Source organism: Bactrocera latifrons, unplaced genomic scaffold (assembly GCF_001853355.1).
Source record: "Bactrocera latifrons isolate USDA-ARS-PBARC rearing strain unplaced genomic scaffold, ASM185335v1 scaffold_172, whole genome shotgun sequence".
In the NCBI taxonomy this organism is placed as follows: Eukaryota; Metazoa; Arthropoda; class Insecta; order Diptera; family Tephritidae; genus Bactrocera; species Bactrocera latifrons.
Window position 1 is genome coordinate 78,563 of NW_017535208.1, and position 7,021 is coordinate 85,583.

General features: G+C 32.9%; 1 pseudogene; it reads right to left on the bottom strand.

Moving 5' to 3' along the window:
• Nucleotides 1-4,925: 4,925 nt before the first annotated feature.
• On the bottom strand, nt 4,926-5,476 carry LOC108966968 (annotated as a pseudogene).
• Between the last annotated feature and the right edge of the window lie 1,545 nt (nt 5,477-7,021).

A 7,021-nucleotide genomic window follows, 5' to 3' on the forward strand; every position in this document is an offset into this window, starting at 1 on the left:
TTTTTTCAAAATCCAATGTATGGTTGTAGCAGAGAATTACACCTTCTTATTTATTAGGAAATATTCATCACGAATTGTATACTAAATATTAATGTAGCATACTTTTACCGGTATTTAGTACATACTTATAACTTTTTGTGCCCTCTTTCTAGTCTTATCTAACATTTAGGCAAACTGCTAGATAATTTCCAGAATTTCCAGGAAATAAATAATCTCATTATATCAGTCAGTCAGTTCCGTTTCCAGTTGATTAATATGTTTTTTGGAGAGATATTTCACTCTAAGAGATGATGGCTGTCATGAGAGCGAGAGAGAGTAAAGTAAATTCGAAAATATTTCAAAATGACTGCTCCAAAAGTAGACGTGAGCAAATAAGTTTGACGAAGTAAAAGGTGAGTCTTTTATGTTGTGCAAATTATTTCAAAATTTTAAAAAATTTTATATACATTTATGTACGTACATATGTACATACATTTATGTATTAACAAAAAAAAAAAAACTTATTTCATGTCACAAACATTACCAATATTATTTTGCCTTTTAATTATACAAGTTCTGAAAAACTATTTTAAATCAAAATTTAAAAAATAAGTTAAATATGATGGTGTATAATATTAACAATTTTTATCAATAGAACGAAAAGGATATATGTATGTATAGGCATCGATTTTTAAAGCGAAGTTTGTTAGGGATTAAGATAATTTGTTCGTCAGTTTTTAAGGTATTCGAATGAAATTTAAAATCAAAATATTAATCGTTTGTCGCAGTCGGCCTGAACGAACAATTTTATCACACATCTCCAATACAGTCGATTATTCGGATATTAAAAATTACTTAAAAATACATTATATGATCTTCTAATCCATTTCGACTCACCCTTTATTTCGCAGTCAATAACTCTCAATTCTAATCCAACACACTCCGTTTCGTAGGTTCAGCCGCGATTTTGTGGAATAGTCAATCGCAGAACATATTCTTATACGGACTCATTTATTTTTTATGATTTATGCACAAAATACGTAAATTTTAGCACTTTAAATAACTATTATAATAAATACGCATTAATTACACACTCACTTTACTTTAATTACACTTATCACACACTATTAACGCTTAATAACACACAAAAAATCCACTTGTGATTAACCACAGAAAAAACGCGACATTAACGCGCAACAACCCGAGTCCAACTGGCAAATATAGCAGCACATTCCATAATATGGAAAACAAGGATTCCAGGTGATTGCAATCCAACATCCAATGAGTTGCAGCCAAGACATCTATTACATAATCCATTTAATAATTTCAGTCTATTGATTCGAGCCTAAGTAATAAAATTCGTAGCATGCCTTTGTGCACTAGGCAGTGCAGTGAATTTCCTTGCTCATGAAAGTTTCTTCATAATTCAGCAAGTTCCCTTTCCAGTTGGCTATAATGGATCATTAGACGATTTTTCATCCTGTTATATGGGTTACTCTCACGATAGTGAAAGAGAGTAACGAAGAAAAGAAACGCATTTTGTAATCAAGTTTTTAAAAGTATGTGAACGACTCGGTGTACTGAAGTAAACGATCTTTTTTTTTTTGAAATCGTGCAATAGTTTGAAAAGAAGTTCCACAGCTTTTAAAAATCTCTCTTAATAGAGAGCCATTGCGGAATTGTCTTTCAATGTTCAACTCTAATAATAGTCACAACAACACGCCACACATTCACCACCGACACCCTAAAGGCAACTGAGGAAGTCAAATTTGATTAAGTATTTAGCTTTCTTTCATGCGCAAGGAAATTTATTGCGTTAACAAGCGCAGAAAAGTATGCTGCGCAGATTGCCATGTATTAAGTGATGGATGTCTTCGCTGTGCCTTACTGTTATTTGGATTGCAATTACCTGGAATTCTTTTTTTCGTTTAATGGAATATGCTGCTTTATTTGCCAGTTGGACTCGGGTTGCTGTGCGTTAATGTTGTGTTTTTCTGCGGTTAATTACAGGCGTGCTTTTTGTATGTTATTAAGCGTTAATTGTGTGTAATAAGTGTAATTAAAGTAAAGTTAGTGTGTAATTAATGCGTATTTATTATAATAGTTATTTAAAGTGCTAAAATTTAAGTGTTTTGTGCATAAAGAATAAGCAGTGACTATGCGTATAAGAATATGTTCATCGACAATTGATTATTCCACAAAATGGCGGCTTAACTTACGCAAGAGCGAAGAGCGTCGTATTTGGATTGAGAGTTGTTGGATAATCTGTTCTCTCTATGATTGAAGATAATTATTGCAAAATAAAGGGTGAGTCAAAATAGATTACAAGTTTATACAAGGTGCTAATGTATTAATAAGTAATTTTAAAAAAGATGAACAATCGATGGTATAGGAGATATATAGTTGTCCGATCTGCCCAAATACCGACATATTAATCAATATTATATTATTATTTAATTCGAATATCTTAAAAACTGACGAACAAATTATTATAAGCCCTAAAATAACTTTGTCTTAAAAAAATCAGGATTGAAACCGATCTGTAGAGGTTATTTCACATTCGCGACTGTTGTGGCTTTTTTTTAGCCCCCAATAAATCGACCCACTTTAATGTTTTACGGTAAAAATTTCTCATTTTATACTTATTTTTCAATTTTTGATATAAAAGTGATTAACTAATATTTTTCATCATACATTTCTCGAGAGAGAAATTTATACAGAGCTCGTATAATTAAAAAGCAAAACCTACTAACTAATATTCCTAATGTTTCTGAAAGGAAATAAGTTTTTATTAAAAATACATTCATATATCTACATAGATATTATAATAATATTTCTTAAAATTTTCAAATTATTTGCACAATATAAAAGACTCACCCTTTACTTTATTAAACTTAATTGCTCACGTTTACTTCTGCAACTTTTATTATGATATGGTTTCGAAATTGCTTTACTCTCTTTCACTCTCATAAGAGTCATCATCTAAGAGAACAAAATATCTCCACATAAATCATATTAATCCACTGGAAACGGAACTGACTGATATAAGGAGATTATTTACTTTCTGGAAATTGTGGAAATTATCTAGCAGCTCGCTTAAGGTTAGCTAAGACTCCAAGGCAGGCGCAAAAGCTGATATGTACTAAGAAGAGGTAGGAGTGTGCTACATTTAGAATTAGTATGTATTTTGTGATGAATGGAAAAATTTAGATAACTTCGTCCTATCAGCCTGTTATTTTTATTTTGGTTGCATTGGGATGAAGTCCGGCTGTTTCCGCGGTTATTAAAAATATTTTATTTTGTGAATCATTAAGTGTTAATTAAGTATAGTTAGTGAAAAAACAAAAATACTCAATTATTTTACATAATCTCAAAATTTATGAAAAATTCGCATCACCAAAATTTTTGGTTGCTTAGATTAACCTTATACAAATATGTCTTTTCTTTAACGAAATTTGTAAACTTACCTTCATACATCCCAAACTTACTGCATTTTTTATATAAAATACTTTTTTTCTCTTTTTATTGACCTAATTTCCAAAATAAATCTAATACTCAAACCAAAAGTCGCATTTCAAAATATCAATTATTTTTAAAACGTCGGCGGGCTTTATGTTTCTGGAAGTCTGAGGCACAAAATATTTACATTAATATTCTAAATTTGCTCAGAAAATGGAGAACAGATCTCATTGCTATTGCAAGTGTTATTGCTCATTGGGTCAAGCTTTCCAATAACTTCTGGCACCTACTTTGTGGAATTGCTTATTATGTCTTCTCCAACTCAATGTTAATGTTAATGATGTTAAGTAGCAGATTGTTAATTTATATTAACAATAGTCGCACCACAACCGCACAATCACAACAACAATCGACATCCTATAGACAACTGAGCAGCTGAGATTTAATTCGGTTGTCTGCTAAGCTTTCCATTCATGCGCAGAAAAGTATGCACGCAAGTATGTTCGCAGATGTTTAGTACTTAATAACGAATGTATATTTTAATCCACACGGATTAAATGGTGGATGTCTTCGCTATGTCTTATTGGATTTTGGATTGCAATCAGCTGGAATCCTTGTTTTTCGCATTATGGAATGTGCTGGTAAATTTGCCAGTTGGACTCGTGTTGTTGCACGTTAATGTCGTGTTTTTTCTGCGGTTAATCAAAAGTGGACTTTGTGCGTGTTATTAAGTGTTAATTGTGTGTAATAATTGTAATTAAAGTAAAGTGAGTGTGTAATTAAAGTGTATTTGATATAATGCTTACATAAAGTGCTAAATATTACGAGTTTTGTAAATAAAGAATAAGAAGTAACTGTCCGTATAAGAATGTGTCTATCGGCGACTGATTTTTCCACAAAATGGCGGCTGAACTAACAGAACGAAGAGCATCGTATTGGGATTGAGAGTTGTTAGATGTTCTCGCTACGATTGGACATAATGAATACGGCATAAAGGGTGAGTCAAGTTGGATTAAAATTTCATAATAATATACAATATACAATTAATACTTAAAAATTAGTTTTCCTATATGTGCTTAGTAAGTACGTGTATATATTATACATATGTATGTGTGTATGTAAATATAGCTATATACTGTAGATTCGGGTTATAACGACTTTCAAGGTGCCGACGATTTTACGTCGTTATACGCGGAGGACGCAATAACCAGAAGGAGTAAAAAAAATTTTTTTTTTGTTTATTTTATGGTTGCCATGTTCGTAATAGGCTTTTAAAATAAAATAAATTAATTTTTAAATCAAAACAAAAATTTAATTCAATAACCTTGGGTCTTCAAAATAGGTCGTATACATATAACGGATATTCATAAACTTCATATAACTTGATTAATTTCTTTTCTTTTGCTTTTTATTCTTAATTTAAATAATCAGTAATTTTTGATTGTTTTGCAGTCGTTTTTAACATGTAAAAACAGTCGCGCACCGCATTATTTAAACGAAAGATGTTGTGCGTCATTAAAATTCGAATGGACAAATCTATTCAGTAGTTCTGCGGCCTTCAGTGCCTCCAAAACGCTAGGTGCTGACTCAACGTCATTTCGATCTTCCACGTTGTCGTCGCTATCCTGTCCATCATCTAATATATTTTCAACAATTCTGTCTTCGGAAGGTTCCTCACAAGTCGCCACACCATTGTCAATATGTTATCGTCCAGATCTTTCTTTGAAATCGGTAGCTGAGCTCTTTTTAGAGCTCTTGCCCAAACCGATAGAGGACTGCCATCTTCGATTTCAATATCATTTGAGCATGAGCTGCTGGCACCATCTAAATTTTCTTCTGCAAGCCCAGATTGCTTAGAAAAATTCGCAATTGTAAATGGTGAAAGTTGTTGCCATGCATCATTTATCATTAAAATGGCACCAAGTATGGTTATTTTCGGGTAATTTTCATCTCTGTTTTCATCCATATTACTGATTATTTTAAGTACAAGATTTTTCCGAAAAGTTGATTTAATCACTCGAATTATGCCTTGATCCATTGGTTGTAATACAGATGTCCACCACCACCACCAAATGGATAACTAATGTGATATTCGTTAGGTCACTAATTTGGGGATGGGCTGGACAATTATCAACTAATAGCAATATCTTCTTTTTCTGCTTTTTGAGCTCAACATCCCAATCCCGTATCCAATTAATAAAAATTTTAGATGTCATCCATGCCCGGCGATTACTATAGTAGTCAACAGGCAAAGACTGAAAATGCTTTTTAATATTACCGCTCATATTGGCTGCAACAAGAACAGTTATCCTTTCCTTGGACAGCTTCCCTCCAGTGCATTTTTCACCTATAAATTAAAATTTAAATAAACTGATTTCTTCACCTTTCCTTCTCACCTTTAAATTTTAATATTTTGTCTGGAGTATAGGCCAAACCTTTGTAAGCCACTCGCTAACATCGATTTTTTGTACAGACAAAGATTCTCCACTGACTGTACCGCCGACAATGTTATGCCTGACCTACTAACAGTACAATTAAATTTTAAAATTTTAAATTGCTTAGCGCAAAAATTTGCTTTTTCTTGAAGCAGTGAACCACTTAATGAGATTCCTCGACTACGTTGCAATATGAACCACTGTAACAATGCTTTGTCCACTTGATCTTAAGTTGAAGCTCTGAGCCGTTTCGTATTGCTATTAAATAACCTTTTAATTTTTTCTTAATTTTTTTGTTTTTGATTGTGGCAATTGTTGTATGGCCCACGCAGAATTCTTTTGCCAGAGTAACGTTGCGCTCACTGGCTTCCAGGCGCCGAATAATTTGCATTTTTTCTTCAACAGAGAAGCACTTTCATTCTTGAGACATTTTGCGGGTGTAATGCACAAGTGTCGAGCTTAAACTGAATGACTTCCTTATTGATCATTTTTTGCATTTTACGCATTTTGCGCATTAACTCACATTTGGCCAATTTACGTATTAAAAAAAAATTTAAAATTGGAAAAAAACAGAAAAAACTAGAAATATAACGGGAAATCCTGTCGAATAGGCTATGTGGTCTGCACACCCACGCTGTAAACATTTGTATGACGTCAGCATTGCACTTCGACTATCTCTCTCTAGCAGCAGCGTTGCTAAATCGACGGCTAAAACTGACAGAGAGTAGTGAGAGCACGCATAGAAGCAAGGGTGCCGATCACTGATAAATACATACATTTCTAATTACGTCGTTTGATGCTTAAATTTGTTGGCATTATTTTGCTGATTTCTTTCTTCCCTATATCCGGTTGAATTCTGAAAAATTTCGTCGGTAAAAGCGGAGACGTGTGTTCAAAAAGTATCGCGAATTTTGTGTTTTTTCAAAAATTATTTTTTTATTCATGAATATCTATTTTGTCCCCTTCAAAGTAATCCCCTTGAGATATTATACACTTGTGCTTTCGGCCTTCTGAGAACATTTTGTACCACCGATAAACGTTGCTTCGGTCCAAGGTAGCTTCTCCGTATGCCACAGTCAACATTCGGAATGCATCCGCGCACTTAATTTCGTTTTTCACACAAAATTTGATACAGGTTCTTTGATCCA